At 38.1% G+C, this 20954-nt stretch overlaps 1 pseudogene; it reads right to left on the reverse strand.

Annotated features, from left to right (window-relative positions):
- Positions 1–793: 793 nt before the first annotated feature.
- Positions 794–20954, reverse strand: part of LOC149255035 (putative glycosyltransferase At5g20260) — a 40184-nt pseudogene continuing 20023 nt past the window's right edge.

The following is a 20954-nucleotide window of genomic DNA, read 5'->3' on the forward strand; positions in this document are numbered from 1 at the left end:
ATAACACGAGATTAGTTAACGAATCAGATGAAGAGCAGTAACAACATAACCGTAGCGATTTTAATATTAAAATAATTTAGAGTTACAAGAGTAGAGTAACAGGGCTTTTGTATATGTCATCCTGGTACATAGGAAATCAAGTTTCTTTTATAATTATTACAAAATATATCAGTCATGAGAATCTCACGATTCTCATGCTAATCAAAAATAAAAGTAGTTACAACCTATTTCTAAATACAAATACTTCTCAGGTACATTGGTTAAGATTGCAACCACTTAGGTCTGTTGCTTCTAAAATAAACAATTCCTAACACCCGACAGTTGTTATGTGGAATAGTACCCACAACTTGCTAGTTTGGGTGCAACAGAATCCTACGAGTGAATAACAGTTCTGGATGTAATGGAAATCATTGGCGACAACACCCTTGGTGTAACAACGGTCCTCTGTATCAGCACGTAGTCTAACAGCAGTCTGTAACAACATTCAGTGTGTAACAAAAACTTGTAATAGCATATAGGGTGAACAACGAACTGCTCTACCTTTCTCTTAAATCGATTAGCCTTGCTTATTTACTCCATAACCTTGTTCCCACGAGAAACACCTAAAAAAGAGAATAGCTTCCAAAATACTCCTTCCAATGCTCACCCCAGTTAACCACAAAAAGGAATATAGTATCGTATTATTCAGAAAAACATGGAAAAATAACATGACAGTGGAACTGGTTGCATAAATGAGAAAAAGGGTGATTAATCATGTAGAGTTTCATGGGCCTGGAGGATAAGAGGATCAAAACTAGGGAGAGAAGGTGCTGAAAATAGGTAAAAAGTCACACCCAACAGCAGTGTAACTTAAATTTGCAAGAAAGCTTGCATACATTTTTCCAGAACTAATGAGTAAAATTGCCTTCAGGTTTTGAACATCGTCATGATGTATGATAACAGAGAATTTACTCCAATATAAAATGTTTGCAAAGGGAAGCTCGTAATGATCGGAAATAATAACAGGAACACAACCAAAATTAATCACAATTGAGATCCGAGTTGTATTGGCCTCGTACCCTTTCACATGAAGACAATATTTACTCTTCCGAAAACCATCTTCGTATGAATTGCGTAGATTCCCGAGGAAGATATTGATTGAAATGTAATTCTACCACACACTCATTAATGGCTGATGAATTCCAAAATTCTGCAACCGTCCAACGAAAAATGCCAACCTCATCCCTTTATGCTGAGGAACCCAACTCGACTCTGGTAAGCGAGGCTAGACTTGGGTCAAAGAAACATCCTTGTGTGCCACATATAATTTATGGTAGTAGATGGAAGAGCACACCACCTGTATTGCATTTCTGTGAAGATCAAGGAATTTGGATGCAGCATTCCTCCCTACAGGGTGACAAAAGACGTAAAAGTGGTCTGCCCCTAGTGACCTGTTCCAAAATTCAAAAGACCCACTAATGTTTTTAGCATACATTACCACAAAGTCAGCTATGGAAGCCTCAGAATGCACATGGGGATCATTCTTGAGAGAATTTATGGAGAATGGAAAGAAGAAGAAATGGGCCTCTTCTGGATTCGATGTGAGAAATGGGCTCTGAAGGAGATTGATTTTGAACATGTGTTCGCTTAAATGGTTGCCAAGTTTTGAGTCATATGGATTTGGGTGGGGGAGAAAAATCCCGACAAGGGAGTGATTGTTATTATAGATGTTTGGATATACGAAAATCTTGAGATTGACGAGCATTTGCTGAAAGTCTGCCTGGAATAAGTTCCAGTTGTGGTATGGACCCGGATGGTTTCTTTCATGGCTTGAAGTTGTGGTGTTGTGTGAAGTGTTGTGGAATTGTGTTGGTGGGGGGTTCCTCAGATGGGATTTAGATCGAGCAGAGCTATGGAGGGATGCATTATGTCATTTTATAGAGAAATCCAGTGTTGTTAAATGATTAGAGAGAGGTATATATCTTTTGAAATTGAGAAACACGGACAAAGAGAAAATGAGGACTTTTGCTATGACCACTAGAGAAAATAACATTAAAAATGGCTTCGGTATTACTGAAGAAGATCGGGTGGTTGTAATGTTGGTGGGTTTCTTCTTTCTGGATGCCATTTGTTGATCTGTTGGACCTGGTGAAGTTCTTGCGAGTGACTTGTAAACAATCTCATGCCTGCTTGGTTCACATTCTTCTGTAATAATGGTGTTTTCTTGGAGTCATGCAAAGTGCGTCTGATCACCATGAACTAGTAGATTCCCTATACTATGACGAAAGGAAGCATCCATGTCTAACCATATGATGTTTCCACTATTCTAATATTGACCAGATGATTTCCATGTTGCTTAGAGTAACTCCTTCCACTTTTATACCCTCAAAATAACTGATGTTTATATGATTTTCCTTCCTTTTGTATTTTCCTACTTCTTTGCATAACAATCTCATGACATCCTACACATAACCCATAGAGCCAGTGAATCACATTTATTGGCCAATCATGTCTTTAAGGAACATTGTCTTCCCATGAGGTACCACTACTCTAACATGGAGTTTGACAATATTGGGCATTGCTTCATGAGAAACTCCCCTTGAGATCATGACAGATTCATTATGTTATTGAAATCATAGGATGTTCATTTTTCTTCCTCTTCCATACTTTGCCAGGTTGTTTTCTACTATCTGCATTTCTTTTTTATTCAGAGTTAGGTCTGGTTTGATTTTCCTCCATCATCTATTTAGGATTCTTTAGGATATATGGAAGCTTTCAGTTTTTGGCTTTGTGTCCAGGATTACTACATATATAGCACCTTATATGGCTGAGAAAAGGAACAAATGATGTGTGTTTCCTTGAGGCATTTATATTTCTCTTTACATCATTTTTGCATTCAATAGCTCTATGTCCAAATTCATTGCATAGATAACAATAACCATAGAAAGAATTTATGTACCTAGTGGTTGGTGTTCTCCTTTAATTGTTTGTTTGAGGATATATTCTTTCTTGTTGTAAGTTATGCTGATTAGTCTTGACTTTCTTTCTCTTACATTCTGCTGCTACATGTCCAAGTTCATGGCAAGAAAAACACTTGATATCTTTTCCAGGAGAAAAGAATCTCCTTTGAGATCTTCCAAATTTGTTCAACTCATCTCTAGGAGGAAATGACCTTTTTGCAAAAATTATTTTTCGTGACTCACTCTTTGGCTCTTATTGTTTCCTCTTGGTATTGTTTTCTTCTTTTTTATTTACTTTGCTTGTACCTTCCTCGAGTGGTCTTTTCAGGGTTGCTTCATTACCCTCTATGGATGCTTTTGAGCTATTTCTCTTTTCTTCTGAGTCCTTCATGAATGCTATCTCCTCTTCTAGTTGCTTACAGAACTTGTTATTTTCATCTAACTCTCTTCTAATTGAATCAACCTCATCTTCTAATTTATTACATTGTAGGTCTTTCTCCTTAAGTTTACTACACATCACCTCTTCCAGTCTCTGTGCTTCTTCAAGCTGTGTTTTCAGGTTGTCAATTTTCTCCTTGTACTCATGCTCTCTCTCATCACATATGTGCATGAGTGTCTTCAGATCTTTATCTTCATTCTTCAATCTTTTTATACTAGCCAATGATAAGTCAAGCTTGGCTTGATTTTCATTTGCCTTTTCTTCAAGAGAGTTAGGTACATTCACACAGGTAGAGGTTTCATTTAACTAAATACTTTTCCTTTGGCAGTTTTTTTCCTCCTTTCCTTTCTCTACGTTGTTGCTACTAGCCTCTTCATACATGAGCGGTAATCTATCCCAGCTTTCTTTTGCAAACGTTAAATCTATTATTGTATCAAGATCCTTATTATGAAGATTGTTATATATAACACATTTTTCCTTATCTTTCCATCATTTTTCTTGCATAGAGGGAGAGATTTTACAGTAACCTTCGTATAAAAGCTTCCATACACCAGGTCCATAAGCTATCAATTCGGTTTTCACCTTATCTCTCCACTCATGAAATTTTGTTGCACTCAACATAGGTACACTTTGACAGTCCATGACTCAACCAGATCTACCTTCAAGTTGTTAGGCTTATACAAAAGGAACCTGCTCTGATACCAATTGTTGAAAACTTGACTAAACTGAGAGGGGGGGTGAATCAGTTTAGTATATACATGGACATTAATTTTATTTTCATTAATATCATTAACAGATACATAACATGAGAAACTTAACAAATAATAACCAACATATGAATATGTGATCAGCAAGTAATAAGCAAACCAAACCAGATACATGAACACATAATAACAGCACACATTGACACTAGATATATGTGGAAACCCATAAAGGGAGAAAACCACGGTTTTATTATTGTTGTGATGCAAAGGAAAGCTCCTACTCCTTATTACATCTGATTTTCTGTAGGCCCCAACCTATAGGAGGTTGCTACCTCCATTTTCTGCAAGCTGCAATATGCAAGGAAGCTCTGACTCCCATATGTTCTATGTAGGTTACAACCCACAAGAGGCTTCTACCTCAACTAGCTCCAACTGGATATTTATCAAGCTTAAACTTAAAAGGAGACTACCATCCCCTTATGCAAACACGAAATAACAATGTACTGGTTTACCTGGTCATAATTTTTACATATCTCCATCTTCATTTCTGCATCTTCTTCCCTTCAAATTTGCTTCACATTAGCTTCATAAGTTCCAGGTAACTAATGCATAATAGTTCAATCAACTCCCCCACATTCATCCATTCTCTAACATCACTTATGCCTTCCAAAATCACATATTTTATAGAGATAGTTTTCCATTTTTTTGTATCCCACGTAGGAATATGAAGTGAATAGGCTTGATTCTTTGCCTTTCACTCATTCATTTCCAAACTCTTCATATATTGAATATTAGAACAAAAATAATTCATCCAATATTAATTTCAGCCACATGTAATCATTAAATGAATCAACCTAATGCCAACATCAAATACCAATATTTCTCATTAATGCATCACAAAAATATTTTCCTTTGCCTTGGAGTCTTGCCTTTGCATCACAACAATTAAGCTTAATGAATAGTTTTACATCACAATAAATTCTTTAATATAGTAACATCTGCAACATTATCAAAACATTTTAATGTATCGCAACTCTTCCTCCTTCTTATCCTCCTTTTCCTTCTCTTATTTCTTGCTTCTCCTAGCATTGCTTCTCCTTTGCCATCAATGACAATATTGCCAACACATGGATATTGGGTCGATAATCCGGATGGGTCTCCTATTCCAAATGGTGTGAGGTATAATTGGGACTTCACATCAGGGAGACCCCTTGGTTGAAACATTTCCAGCACCATCAACAATGGTGCTATAAGGAGGACCAGACTATAGGTTGTGCCTGTTGAGTTTCCTTGAATATCTTATTCAAAATGGCTCTTCCCCAAATTGCAATCTAGGGATGTTTTTATAATGAGGTTAATCTTACCATCGCTATGGAAGTTTTTCATAACCTATCCCAATTTAAGTTTGATGGTGAGGGTAAATTAACTCTTCGTGAACATTTGTTTCAAGTTGTTCATTTTTTCTTTTCTAATGGAATACATTGCAAGGATTTCATGGCTAGATTACTCACCCTCAAATTTGAAGGTCGCGTTAATCGATGGTGTCATACATTACCCACTGCTTCTATCCATTCATTCGACCAGCTTGTGAAGGAGCTTCATAAATAATTTGACATGTATGATTACCAAAATGTTCTTAAAAGAATTAATCAACTAAGAATGAAGCCTAATGAATTAGTTGAGGATTTTTCTGATTGATTCCTTCACCTTTGTTATGAATTTCCAGGAGAAGACACAAATTGGGATTTCTTTAAACAAAAGTTTAAGAAGTTGGTTCACATCTCTTTGCATGGTGAATCTGAACCCCCTGATGTTTCTACTTCCCCAACTTTTTTAAATCATGAAGCACCTCTCATTTCAGAGGAGGAACCTACTACTCCTTTTGTTCCTTGTCCTCCTCCTTTTCCAGTTCTGATGTGGGTGCCTCCTTGCGATGATAATAAATTTGGGAAATCTGCAAATCAAATTCCTAATCCATCTCTTCATCCTCCTTCTACTTTTCATGATTCATATCTAATGAAAGAAACCCCAGAATGGCTCATGGAGCCTAGGGTGAAGGCTAATACTCTCATTCCTCAAGATGATATTAGCACTCTAAACAATAATCTTGAATTTGGTTCCATTGAAAGTGTTACTTCTTCAAGGGACATTTGTCATCCTCTATCATCTACATGTTATGAATATGTGTATCATGATCTGCTTGATCAATCTGCTCCACCAACTAGCTCTTCATGCTCTCTTGATTTCTTGATGGTTCAAATTGTGATCAGATACAAGGTAGTTACATTGCACTGGTAGATGAGGAGAAAAGTGAAGAGATTGTTGATCACTCATCTCATTCTCAAAGTTCCCCAGGTCAATATGATGCACTTCCATTCTTGGATGATTTTCAATCTACTCTCGGTAGTGATTCAAATGCAATCAACTCTTTCAATCAATTTGTAACTTTGGGCAGAAATCATCTCGATGATGATGACTTTGTTGATGTATCTGATCATGAATGCCCAAGTGCATCAACTGATCTTTTGGTTTCTCATGAAGATTTCACTTTAGATCCAGAATCTGATTTGGTCAAAGAATATGTGCTTATCAAAACTTCCTCTTCATCTCACCATCCCTTGTTTTCTACCGTTTGCGATGCATCTACTTGTGACAAAGATACTCCATTCTCTTCAAATCATTCATCTGATGAGTTAACCTCTCAATTGGCATAAGGTTGTGAGATTATCCATGATGCAAATGAAAACAATCAAATCATTGAGTACCCTTCCCATCCCTCATCATCTCTTCTCTTGCATGAAGATAACTCTTCAAATCAGCTTGCTCACAAAATTTTCTTAATTCATTCATCTTCAAATTTGCGATTAGAAGAATCTTTTGACTTGAGTAGTCTAGTTGTTGAAGTTAAAAATCCAGTAAAATTAGTGACAGAGATGGCTGCCATCCGATGAGAAGTGACCTTATTAAAACTAGTGGTAGCAGTTATCCTCAAACCATGCATGATCTGGTTCAAGCTTCAAAATGCAATTTTACAATCTTGTAAAGTTCTGGGACTTGCCAAGGAGCCAAGGAACTTCAACATTCGTTGATGGTTATGTTAGGATCTTGCAACTCTGGTAAGCCACCCAAACTAATTCATATTTGGTTTCTCTCAAGCAATCCTTCTCTTTGTATGGTTTCATTCGATGAAAATTTCTTTTTAAAAAATGTTTGGTATCTCGGATGTGATCTTTCAAATTTCCAAGATTTTACTTCTGACCAGATTCAAGAATATTTTTCAATTCATTCATCTTCATGCAAATCTCTCACATCAAACTCGGGTTTGGAATGTGTATCTCTCATAGAGTCATGGAATTATGAAGTTGATCATTCCAAATACCATCTTTGGCTGAAGGAATCATATCTATCATATTTATTTCATGATGAGCAGCTCTTGGCTTTCCTTGTGAATATCATATCACAAATCTTGTTCTTCATCGCACTTGAAATCCTCTTGAGTGCGAATGAATGCATGAGTTATTGTGTGAATCAAATTCTTTTTCATTCACTGCATCTTGACTGGTTTCATGTGTTTGTTGTACTGGCATTCCTTTCCACTTCTTTCGATGATTACGATGCTAGTGTAGTGTGTTACCAGTTACAAAGAAATGGACTATCACATTCATCACACAAGGAAGATGATTCTATTATTCAGAGAATTTTTGAAACTGTTCGAATTCATTTATCTTTGTTAATTACAAACTAGGAATCTTATGCTTTAATCAACCCATCTGATCATTATTTTGTCTTTGATGACTATCATTTGTTTTATCATTTTCCCACTAGTATATCCAATGACAATTATTTTACATACTTTGATCTTCATCATTCAATATCCAACTATTCGAATTTTTATCAATCGATTGAGGCACTTCAGCCTTCGTTGATGGTTATGTCAGGTCCTCAATGTCTTGAAATGACTAATGAATATGATCAAATATATTTTCCCTCATAAGAGTCCCATCATAATCTCGTGCCTCTATTTGAAAATTCACCTTTTCAAATATTTTGGGGTTTTCAAGAGGCTTATCATGAATTTTATGATCCAATCATTGAATGGTTGGAACAGTCCTACTTGGTAAGCTCTATCATGAATAACAAATTGTGATATTTCCTCACACTTTCTAAGGAGATTGGAGTAGATGGAGACACATTCGCGACAATATTCAAAGGTTTGTTGAATGATGGTTCTCATCAAAAGGGTAAGAATATAAACGGGTTAGAAGTAGTGGCTATGACCTATTTTTCTGCTCACAGGAAATACCTTCAAATTTTTGTGCAAGATATTCAAGTTATTATCTTGTATAGTGCACAGTGTTTTATATTTGTTTTGATTGATCGCATCTTTGTGATTGCGGGTCGAGAAAAATTACGATGGCTACATTGGAAATTCCATTATATGTGACCCTGACCTTATAGTTGGTTAGGTTAGGAGTGGGTCTCGTTGCATTTTAGTTTACCTACATGTCCATCCTGCATGTGTTTCATGTAGTTTGAAATGCTCACAAATGTAGAAGAATAATGGGAGATTCATTAGGAAAACCCCTAAATCACAAAGGAGACTCTTGTCCATTTCTCCTTCTAGGTCCCAATAGATGGACCAATGGTAGTTAAATCCAATAAACACCCTGTAAATTCGATAAATGAATATTTTGAGGAGGAGGAAGGCTTCCTCTCCCTGGGAGAGGGAAAGGACAAAGCTCCATTCACCAATTTAGCAGACGAAAAATCAGAACTAGATAATGTGAAGGAGGTGGATTGTAGAACCAAAATATTGGGAGAAAATCCAATAGGGAAATCCACATTGAACAAATGGAAAAAAGAAAGAAGTAGGCCACCAATCCACGCTCAGAAACATCCAAATTAGTGATCAAGGAGGCAAAGGAAGAAACAAAAGTTTAAGATCAAGCTCGAGAAAGGGTCTCCCCTCTCCAAAAATAAATAATGATTATTTTATCCTATAATTATAGGGGATTAGAGACTAAAAAAAGAAGATCTAAAGTTAGATCTCTCATCAAGAAAGAAAAACCCTCGATAGCCCTTATCCAAAAAACCAAACATTAAGACCAAGAAATGTTAGCTTAACATTATCGCATATGGACTAGTAGTGGTATCTCTATAGTGAGTGCCCAAGGTTGATCTATAGGCCTTTGCACTCTTTGGGACCATTCCCAAATTCAACTCCTTAACTCCTCTCAAAATATACACTGGCTAGCCACCACAGTTTTTTATCTCACTTTGAACCAATTATGCTCTATTGTTAACGTTTACATGCCTATTCATTTATGAGAGAAACAAGAATGTTGGGCCTCTCGCCACTCCCCTGTGGATTATGAGTTTGGAGCCTATGGTATATTTATTTGTGACTTCAATACAACTCTAAATAGATGGGAAAATAAAGGAGGAATGATAGTTCAATACCCTTTCCAAGAAAAAATGGAATATTCCATTTCTTATGCTAAACTGATGGATATAATTCTAGCAAAGCTAAAATACACCTGGAGCAACAAGCAATCTAGTCCTAACCATATCGCTACCAGGCTTGACCACTTCCTTATTTTTGATGATTTTATCCATTGTAATATTCTAGCCAAATCCATTATTCTTCCATGGAACGACTCAAACCATCGACCTATCAAACTTGATCTCTCCTCTCCCATAAACAAGAAAAAATAGGGAGAGGAAAATAAAAATTTAGGATATTGAAGTTAATGGAGCTAAGATTAATGACTTCCAGCAAATAAAGAAGGCATCAGTGAACTTCTTCCAAAATATTTACTCTCAGCAGGATCCTCCCTCAGAGGAAGCAAAACAAGACATGTTGGAACACACACCTCATATTATCTCTAAATAAATGAACATAAGGATCACCCTCCTCCCCTCAAAGAAAGAAATCTAAGGAATTATCTTCTCTTTTTATCCAGATAAAGCTCCTAGACCAGATGGGTTTTAGTGCTTTTGGGGAATTATTAAGAGAGACTTTCGTAGAATGATAGGATACTCACTTAAGAATTCTTGTATGGGAGGTAGAATCAACTCGTCATTCCTAGCTTTAATCCCTAAGGAAAGTAAGCCTTGCTCATTCCACAAATTCAAACCAATCTCTTTATGAATGTCTCCTATAAAGTAATCTCCACTATTTTAGCTAAGAGATTAAAGCAACTCCTCCCAAGGGATCATTTTTGAGAATCAAGGAGGCTTTATCCCAAGTAGAAAAATTTTTGACAACATAATTCTTGTGTAAGAGGCCATGTTTTCCAACAAAGGGAGGGGAAAGAAAGGGATGGATATCAAGCTGGATATGGAAACACCTTTTATCCTATCAAGCATGGATTCCTCTTTAAAAATATGAGAAAAATGGGCTTCAAAAATTCCTAGAGGATAATTCTCTGCATCATTTCCCCTTGGATCACTCCCTTGATTAATGGTAGAGTCTCTGAGTTTCTATAGGCCTCTTGAGGGTTGCACCAAGAATTCAATCTATCCCCTTTTTTGTACATCCTAATAGCAAATTCTTTCAGCAAGAGACTTGAATACAAGTAAAATAGGGCATCTCTATGGACTACGATTTTCCTCAACCACCAATAGTTCTAACCATACTCAATTTGAAAATGACACCATCTTGCTTGGATGAAATTTGATGACCATATCCAGGAATTTAAAATTTGTTTTGGATAATTTATGGAGGCCACAAGGGGTCTCACCAATTCAACTAAATCCGAAATTTATACTTGGAACATATCTGCAGGTTTGCATTTCCATATTGATGAAATTTTTGGATTTAGTGCTATTAAAGTTTGGAAGGATTTTAAGTATATGGAAATCCCAATATGCTTCAAATATCTTTACTCTCAAGCTTGGAAATCAACCCTTTCAAAGATAAAAAATAAATAAATAAACTGGAGTTGTGGGGATCTTACTCGCTCACCCTTGTGATCGAATTGTTCTCATTAAGTTGGTTATGTCAGTCATTCCTTTGTACCAATTCATTGCCTTAGTAGCTGAAAAAATAATCTTGAATTATGGGGAAGATCATCTGCAAATTTCTCTAGGAAGGAAGCAAAGGCTCTACTAAAAATTCCATTTGATTAATTGGGCTAGAATTCAGCCCCCCAAAGACCATGGTAGCTTGGGGATCAAGTACCCTACTCTCATGAACCAAGAAATAGGGGGGGAATTGTCTTGGAAAATGAAAACTAACAAGGAAGTCTCGTGGGTAAAAGTCATCTCAAGTAAATATGAATAGATGTGTAGAGCAGGTCAATGTGTTCCTTTACTCCTCTGCCCTCCCACTTGGAAATTGATAGCGACCTCATCAGATCTAATCAATAGACACCTTAGCTTGACTCTTGGAAATGTTTCTTCAATCCACCTCTAAGCTAACTCAATCCTGAACTCCCCCCCTCTTCTCAACTTTAAGTACTTGAGACTTCTTCAATAGTTCCTCCCTATTTAGGAAAGGGCACTTGCGTGTATTTATAGATGGAGAGGAGATGGATACTAGGAAGATTGGCATATGGAGAACATCCATCCTCATCTCTCATGCCTGGTGGATCTTCTCAAATATTGCCTAAATGGGTGTGCACCAGAAAATAGAAGGGAACAAGACAAGTTGGGATGGAAAGAACACTCGTACACTGTAAAGGCAAGCTATGAATATTTTCTTTTTTCATTGAAAATCCCATCAAGATCATCCACCAGTTCTATAACACTGCTCAACTCATTCCAATTGGAAACTTAGACTTCCCGACAACAAATTTGCAGAATGGGTCTCTCACTAAAAGAAATGGATCCTATATTTTTATTAAGCCTCAAAAAGGAATCCAGGGGTAGTAGGAGGGGGGGGGGGGGTGGGGATTCTTCTAAATCCCGAAGGAAAACTGGAAATCAAGTATGCTTGGGGGCTTGGACATAAATAAAACAACCTGGAAGGGATGTATGGGTTGTATGGAGGCCTCCAATTAGCCAAGAACCTAAATGTATAAAAAATTGTAATTATTTGGGATTCGCTTAGAACCATCCAATACCTCATCAAAGGATCTGATCTAGTGAATAATATATCTTCATCCTTCATAGAATAATAACCATGTTGGTGATCTTCTCTTCTAAATATTATTTCCACATTCTCAAAGGATAGACAAGGAGAAGAATATTTAAGCAAATAGGGTATGTGTTATCGCGAGTGTCATTTTCATGTTTTCGGTTGTCACTTTCACTTTCTTTCACTTTAATTAGTGTCATTTTCATGTTATATTTCCTCTGTCATGTGTTACTTTCACTGTTGTTCAAATATTGCAAGTGTCATTCACACTTTAACAATTTTCGTCTTTTCACATGTTAGCTGTCGCACAATATATTTATGCTTGTTTAGGTGGTTTAAAGGGTTTATATTTGTGTGAATGAGTTGGTTGAACCATGTAAACATCGGTTACACTCATTCCCAAATTTTTAAGAACTGTCATGCAAGTGTCGTCATGATCGTTGTAAAGTATACTTTTAGTGTCACACTTGTCGTAAAGTCATCGCAAAGTTGTTGCATTGAGGGAATATGTTGCTAATATATTCTAGATGATCTATGTTGTTGTGTTGCCAAATTTTTTCAAGTGTGTGATCACAGTAAATTCATATGACTATTCACAATAATTTCTTCGGTCCCACACACATCCAAATTTTGGAAAATTCCCAACAAACTAGCCGCATCCAACCCTCTTGAACTGCACATTGCATAGTCTTGGGTCTCAAGCAGTGACCTTGTCACTCGACACTGCGCAATGCGTAGTCTCTGCCTCCTAGAACTACGCATTTTGTAACCTCATTGCTCAAGCCTAGCCCCTTAGCCCTAGAATTATGCAATCCTTCTCTCTAGCCAAGCCAACATTTCACATTGTGGATTCTCAGTTCTCAAGCCTTAGTCTTGAGCTCTTGAACTGTCAAACTTTGCAATCATCTAGCCTCATTTCCTTCCAATACTACACATTTTACAATTTCGGTGCTCAAGCCCAGGCCTTGACCTCTGAAACTGTGCAATAATTCCCTCCAGCCAAGTGTGAACTATAGATTGTGTAGTCTCAGACCTCAAGTCCATTCCTTGAGCTCTTGAGTTGCATAACTATGCAATCACCAGATTGGATTTGCCTCCAAAAACTATGCAGTTGACTAAAATAGTGCCCAACCCCTCTGCCTAGGTCAATGAGGTCCCAAATTGCACAATCTTCTTCCTTTGTCTAGCTTGAACTACACATTGCATAGTCTCAAGGCTCAAGTTTCACCCCTAACTCCCTGATCTACGTAATTGTGCAATTACTGAGCCTATTTCCTAACCCGTCACCCAGTTCCATCTCAATTAGTGGATCAATATGTACCATCTTAAACTAGGAGTTTATTGGACTGATGTCATCTTGTTATGGGTGTATTGTAGACGCAAGTACTCTATCATGATATGGCAAGATGATGGAAAATGTGATGGAGAAGGAGGACATGCTAGAAGAAACATGTGGAGCTAAAGAGATAAGATGATGATCAAGCGAGAAGACGAAGGAACACCATACTATAACATAAGATGAAGATCAATATCACTTGGAATAATCCTCATCTGCAAGTCATAAGGAGGAGGAAGAAGAAGAAAATGTGTCATCTTTTCAAGAAGACACAAAGAAAGAAGTAGCAAGAAGGACAACTTGGCACTATCACATCATCATGTAGTCCATGTCATCAGTGTCATGTCATGTCCCGTCACAAGTCATCATATGCCACATCATTATTGTGGATTATCTAATTACCTATTCAAAATGTATGGTAAAGTGGAAGTCCAAAGGACACATTCAAAATATGAAGAGTCATGTAAAGTCAAAAATTCATAGGAAGTCAAACTATTGGTTACCTAATCTGCTAAGGGTTAATGTGTGGAAGTTGAATGGTCAAAGGGAGTCCAAGAGACCTTGGAATATGAATCGAAGAGTCACAAGAGTGTATTATAAATGTATATCTCTATTAATAGAAATTTAATTCATGTTTTATCTTTCACATTCCATCTTGGCCATGGTTGTGTTTAACATGGTATCAAAGCAAGGCAAATTTTGGCCTTGATCCATTTGATCCACTTGTCTTGTGACCAATTCTGCCCTCATTCCTGCCTCCTTGGGATCTGCATCTAGGCACTCTGTCATTTTGAATATGCTCTCTGAAATGATAATTCCTCTCCAGAACTTGTCTGCCATTTCTATGTTTGGCCTGTCAGCTATAGAAATATTGTTACTCTACTCCACCTGGGCGCTTGTCTGGTAAATCATTTATTTTCTCTGCATGCCATTCTACACAACGTTTCTTTTCCATTCACTCAGCCCATAAGACTACGTTTGCGTTACCTATCAAAACAACACAATTTTTGGAATCCCTGACATACTTTTCTTTGTTCTGTTGTAATGAGCATCGAACCCTAGGAGCTCTAGCACCAATTTTTCTGAGAGTTGTCCCTGCTATTAAATCTTCCACACACAGAATCATAAATTCTCTATCACGTCTCCTCCATATTTTACCTATTCGTGCACTGGTTAACCATTCATACACATACAATTGGTTCATATGTATACAATTCCATCTCCATTCAAGTCTGCATTGAATAGATTGTGCTTTGAGTATTTAATCTTGTGGTTGAGGTGTCAGCCCTGTTCTTGATATTTTTCAACCTGGCACCATTTCTTATGCTCTTAAATAACTTGTGGCCAACCAAAATAAGAATGGAATATTACATGTCTGTTCCACCTGTTACCATTTCTCCCACCTATGCCCCAATCTTGTTTTTCTTACACTAATATAAAATGTTTGAAGTAGTCTTTGTGCATTGTTCTATGTGCATTGGCTCATACTGTAAGCTACATTCTTTGCCCCTTAGGATTCTCGTTGGTCTTATGCATTGGAATGTATGTACGATGGTTGAATATGTGCAAGTCATGACTATCATTTCAATGGTGCATGGGCTCTTGCAAGAGGATATATATCATATATACAATGCGTTGAAGAATTTCCTGTAAACTGGTGATGAATCTATGCATTCAAGGCTCCTCTTCATGGCATATATATATTATATTTGGTGTTAAAGGTCATGAATTGTGGCATATTGCTGTGTGTAATCCCAACAAATCCTATGCATTGTTTAAGTTTTTCTTTCTGCAAGTTGTGCGTATGAATGGATATGATTTCCCATTAAAGGTTACTAATCCATAGGAAAGACATTCAATTAAGCTCGTGTAAGTTTATTTTGTGGCAACAGAGAATTTGTCATTAGATAATGGTGTTGAATCCGAAGACAAGCAATTAGCATTTGCCACAAAACTGGTGAACCTACAGTGACCTGAGTATTGGCACCTATGTTGGTTATATTTGCGTTGGCACCTGCATTTAATATTTGTTGGTTATATTTATTATTCATATTTATTAATATAAGTTGTATTGGCACCTGCATTGAATCAATGATTTGGTCAAATGAATGTATTGTGTGCGTTGGAAAAAATCCCATTAAATATATGGTGACATCATAGTGGAACATTCTCTTGCTGGAATTTGAAGAAGCCTTGTGAACATGAAGCTGCATGTCTGAGTAATCAGCAATGATTCTCGTGATTTTGGACAAAGACCTATCTGCCTAGATTAGTTGATAGACAATTCAATTTTAATGGTGAGCATGAAGTTGTGAATGTTAATATGGTTGAAAATATGGGTATGCCACCTGGTGGATTATGGGTTTGTATTCTCTACATACATAAAAATGTTGGATAACATGTAGCTTAGATATATCCATTGTAGAAAAAGTGGTTAGAATATAAATTCCTCTTATTTTCGGAGCTTAGAGGAAGACATGAAATGCGCTAAATAATGGTACTATTGGTAACAATGTTTTCTACTCTTTGAATTTGAGAGGATTCTTCAACCAGTAATGGGATTATCCTTCTCTTCAATGGATTTCCCTCTTATTATTGGGAACAATTAATTTTGAAACTCCCTACTTTTACTAGTATAATTTTTGGTCATTTTTTACTTCATTTATTTGAATAATGGTGAAAATTCAAGGTTTATTAGAGTTACTAAATTATCTAATCCTATATGTTGTGGAAAACACAGTTAAAATCAACAAATATACTATGTTTGATATGAGAACTTGTCTGCAAAATGCACAAGAGAATAGTGAGTTTTTGCAGAATGAGAAAAAGCTACAACAACATAAGCATCATTCTGAATTTTTTTCTATTTAGAAAAATCCATTGTTCCATATTGAGACAAACTCCCATCATCAACAAGAATATAAAGACATTCAATGCCTAGTGCAAGAGAAAATTTGCATGCAAAATCATAAATTCATCTTGCACTTCCCAAGTTGATTATCAAACCTTGGGCAAATATTTTCATCAACAAGCATAGAAAATGTCTTGGATATGATAAGGAGGCGCCCTTTCATACTCCAAACTACTTAAATCCAATCAAATTTCAAAGTGCATGTGTTATAGACATTTTTGTGCCTCGCAGCATGGAGCATGAAATGTCAATAATTACAGGGATCCTCAGTCCCTAAACATGTTGTTCTTACCCCTAGAGGAACAAGGTCAGCAAACCACAGCACTTCCTATCAGTTCTCCACCTGAAAACACTTAAAAACAGGCTATTTTTGGATCATGTCAGCTGCTCCACTGAGCATCTACGCTGAATGTCAACTGCTCCTCCTTGTACCTGCGCTGAAAGTCAACTCTAATGAAGGCTACCTGCGCTGGGCGAGATTGGCCAAGTGGCACAGTCATTCTGCAAGGTGTCAATTGCCCAGGAAGCTTCCAAACTGACACTTGGTTCAAGGAATTCGCCCTGTGATGAGTAAGAGGTACTTGATCTCCATGTGGAAGCAAGGATCTCCAAGTGGACTCAAGAACTGAAGTTTAACTGAAGAGGGAGAGGACACAAGGCAGCTTTATGTCAGTCTCAAGCTGACTCATCCTTTCTCCTTCTACCCTATATATAGAGCTCTTCTATGAGGTCTAGGGAGGCTGGAATTTTGTGCAAAGTAAGGAAGTGATGTTGGTTTACAGTTAGAGCTATTGGGTGATTGATTTTATAGAGGAGAAGAGGAGATTTCTTGCTGCTGGGGAGGTGCTGCTGGATTGGAGCCATTTATGGTTGTAACCTTCTCAGAACCTTTTTCTTCTATCAATAAAGCTTTTGATGTTCTCCTATATACTTGTATTGCAATGATGTATTGTTTTCATCTGTATATTTGATTCATCCTAATCCATGCATCAGTTATGAGTACATGTTTCTTGTAGTTTCCTCCTCTCGTTTTTTGCAGGATCTGTGTGTAGCTGGGCCGGCAAGAGAGCAAGGAGCTGGGAGCAAGAGGCAAAGAGAGAAGACGGGATCGACAAAAGCGAAAGACATCGGTTGGTCAATCTTTTCTTCTTTCTCTGTATTTTCATAAAGGAAAACTATCAAAGCTTTACTTTCAGTTGTTGCTAAGGAACTATCACCCTTAGAGTCGGGATAGGGTCATTTCGAGTCGGATACTTTTCCCCACAACAAACTGGCGACTCCGTTGGGGAGCCTAGTATCTTGTTGGTTTATTGTGTTTCTTGCTATTCATCTCATAAACAAGGAGAGCACCAAATCGAACTGCAATTGAGTCCTTCAATTGCAAAGTAGAGGGCAGCTGCTCTGGCTCAGTTTCTGAGCAAGTTTATGATTTGAAGAGCTGATCCACAAGGACTCTTGTGCTCTTTGTGATAGCTTTTCATCCTCTTGATCATCCCTTAGCTTGTACTTGACCTATAGCTTTTTATTTCAGCAAAAACAGTGAATTTTTGAGCTTTTTATGACCCGGAAATCCTTGTAAACGCAACTCTCGTGTCTCAGTGCAGGCTGTCCAAAGGCAGTCTGCATTTCAGCACAGGTATTCCCTTCGGGAACTGCGCTGAGAGTCAGTTTGACAGACCAGAGCCTGCGCTGAACCAGTTAGGCTATGTCTTCCTGAGGTTTCCCACTGAGTCTTGGCCCTGTTTTCACTGTTGTTTTGCTGTTGATTGCTTGTCATTTGTACTTGCTGTAAACCAACTTTCCTTGACATTATTCCGCCTCAGTTGTGTGATGAAACTGTGATTGTTCTTTCAGTATTTCTTGTTTCAGTTACAGTTTCCAATTGTGAAAAGCAAACCAGTATAGCTGTGGCCTCTTAGATCCTGAACTGTAAAGGTGTCTTTGTGATCTTAAGAGCTAGTTTTATTACTGTTCATGGTTGTTTGAGTTTGTTTGTTTTTCATTTTTGTGGTTTGAATCTATACATTTCCAGTGTCTAAACAAGTCGATCTTAAGGTGTCTTTTGATTTTGGACAAGCTTGTTTACTTTTGCTTGAAATTAGATTCAAAGTTATGCAACAATTTCCTTTTTGTCTTACATCAACATTAAGGATAAAGAAAAGAAATATCTGCATTGTGCATGTGCATTATTGACAGTTTGCATGTTGATTTAGGAAAAAGTGCATTTAGTGTGTGTTCTATGATCTGGGTGAAAAGTTGATGTCTTTCTTTTCCCTCAGTAGATTAAGGTTTTCAAAGTTGAAAGATTGAAAAGTTTTGCTTCTCATCTTAGATTGCATTTAGGAAGTTGTATATATACATCTCGTGGTGATCCTTAAAGGCAAACTGCTAAGCAAGATCAACATTAAAATGAATTGAATTTACATAACAACGCATTGAAACATAACGCAAACACATAGAGGTCTAAGCTAGAGACGTGTTCTGGCGTCGTTAAATGTGATATCTTAGCGTTGAGTGGTTGGGTGATTCCTCCATGGTGAAGCGATAAGTATCAATACGGACTTGTGCTCCCGCGTACCGTCGAGTATATTGGGAGACCCCTATAGGAATAAAGCCTTTATCCTTAGGAAGCCATGTCGGTCGCCCTACTGATCGCGATGCAGTGAACACAGCATTCACGAAGATCGACCACCCGTACCGTAAAACGTATTCTGTGGTTTCGCGAAAGGTTTGGCACACCCTCTGCCTAGATCTCCAGAGCAGTTTCTTTTGGCCTTTTTCAAACTCTATAACTGAAAAATTCCAACCGAGCATTTGTCACTTCGGGCTCGTTAATACATTGAAGGCGACTAGAGTCATCTTTAGCTTTTTCTCGACTCTTAAAACATGAAAAAGCAAAGTTGTGTCTAATAAAGCGTCGTTATAAAATTCATTTTAAACGGAACATAATCACCTCTTATTCCCGCGTTGATCTGTAAGTTGAGAACATGGAACGCCCCAACCAAGGAAGTCCACAAGATGGAAGTCCTAGTCCTTTCTCCTCTTGGGGAGAAGTTGGTGCGCCCCATATGGCCACATTGTCGCTTCCAGGACTAACAATAGGCCTGCCAGTTTGGCTGTTCTCGACCAATGTAGTTCAGGCCACCATGGTTCCTGATCAATCGAGTCAACTGTTAGATCAGTCTAGAGCTGCCCACCAGCCTTCTACTTCTGACAACTCTTCCTCCAATCCTTCATCTTCGCAAGGTAGAGCCGGCAAAAGTCAACCTCCCAAGGAGAAGAAGGAGAAGAAGAAGAAAGAGAAGAAGAAGAAGGAGCCTAAGGTGACTGGGGGCAAGAAAAAGGCATCTGACAAAAACCCACACACTGCACAGACCGGGCCTAAATCGCCATGTGTCATATGTAGAGGAGACCATTTCCACAGAGATTGTCCCTGTATTCCCCGGATACTAAGGGACTGGTCCCCTCGTCTGCACAATTCGGGGGCATCAACCTCTGACAATCAAGTTGATTGCTTTCCGTCAACCAGCAAAAGTGAAGGATCAAGACAAAAAGGGGGAGTAAGATTCCCCTGTATGTTGTGTGAAGGCAGTCATGCCATCCACCGTTGTCCCTTCTTAGACGAAGCGAAGAGAGTTTTGGAAGATCGTCCGGTTTCACCGGTAAAACTTCCTCCTGGATACAAAAAACTCGTGCCAAGTCCTTCGTTGGTTGAAAATACAGCTGGCCCGCTCAAGTGGTCGGCTGAAGCTTCAGTCACTGAAAATGAACCTACTGAATCCAGACCGGACGAAAGTCCAAAGGTCGATACGGCAGTTGACCCGGTTCTACCTTCAGAAGTTTCATCTTCAAATGACACCGTCGCCGAAGAGTCATCTTCATGCGACACCCTCACTGAAGAGAATAAGGATGACACCATCCAGGTTCTTTTCATCAGCACCGACTCTGATGAGCGTCAGGGCAATGCGCCCATTCCTTTATCGTAGGAAGGAACATCATCAGAGTCATACCCGGCCGTATATTCGGTCCCACCACCAAGCAACCTGGTTGTATCCTTTGATTGGAATCAACTAGGCAGACCCCGGTTACCAGCCAGCATACCATTCAGAATCATTGTCCAGATCTATAGAATGATTATGGCTGGTACTATCATTGATGAAGGGGCATCTGTGAGTATCCTTTCCTCTGTTGCTTGGAAAGCATTGGGTTCCCCGGCGCTTTTACCTGAGTTAAGAAATCTCTCAGGTTTTGATAAAGGAACCAGTCGACCATTAGGAATCCTCCCCAATGTGCCTGTTACATTGAAAGGGAAGACCGTTAATTTGAACGTGATGGTCGTCCAAGGACCCTTGGATTATAACCTACTCCTTGGACGTGACTATATTTATTGCATGGGAGCGATAGTCTCCTCACTCTTTAGAGTAATGTGTTTTCCACACGAAGGAAGGATGGTCAAGCTCGTAGACCAACTTTCATTTCCGGGATCTCGCATCGCAAATAGTCAAATACCAATCCTAAATGGTCTGTTCACTCAAGATATGCCTC

Source organism: Pinus tabuliformis, chromosome 7 (assembly GCF_031772625.1).
Source record: "Pinus tabuliformis cultivar Carrire ecotype Pingquan chromosome 7, CPIR1, whole genome shotgun sequence".
Classification (NCBI taxonomy): Eukaryota; Viridiplantae; Streptophyta; class Pinopsida; order Pinales; family Pinaceae; genus Pinus; species Pinus tabuliformis.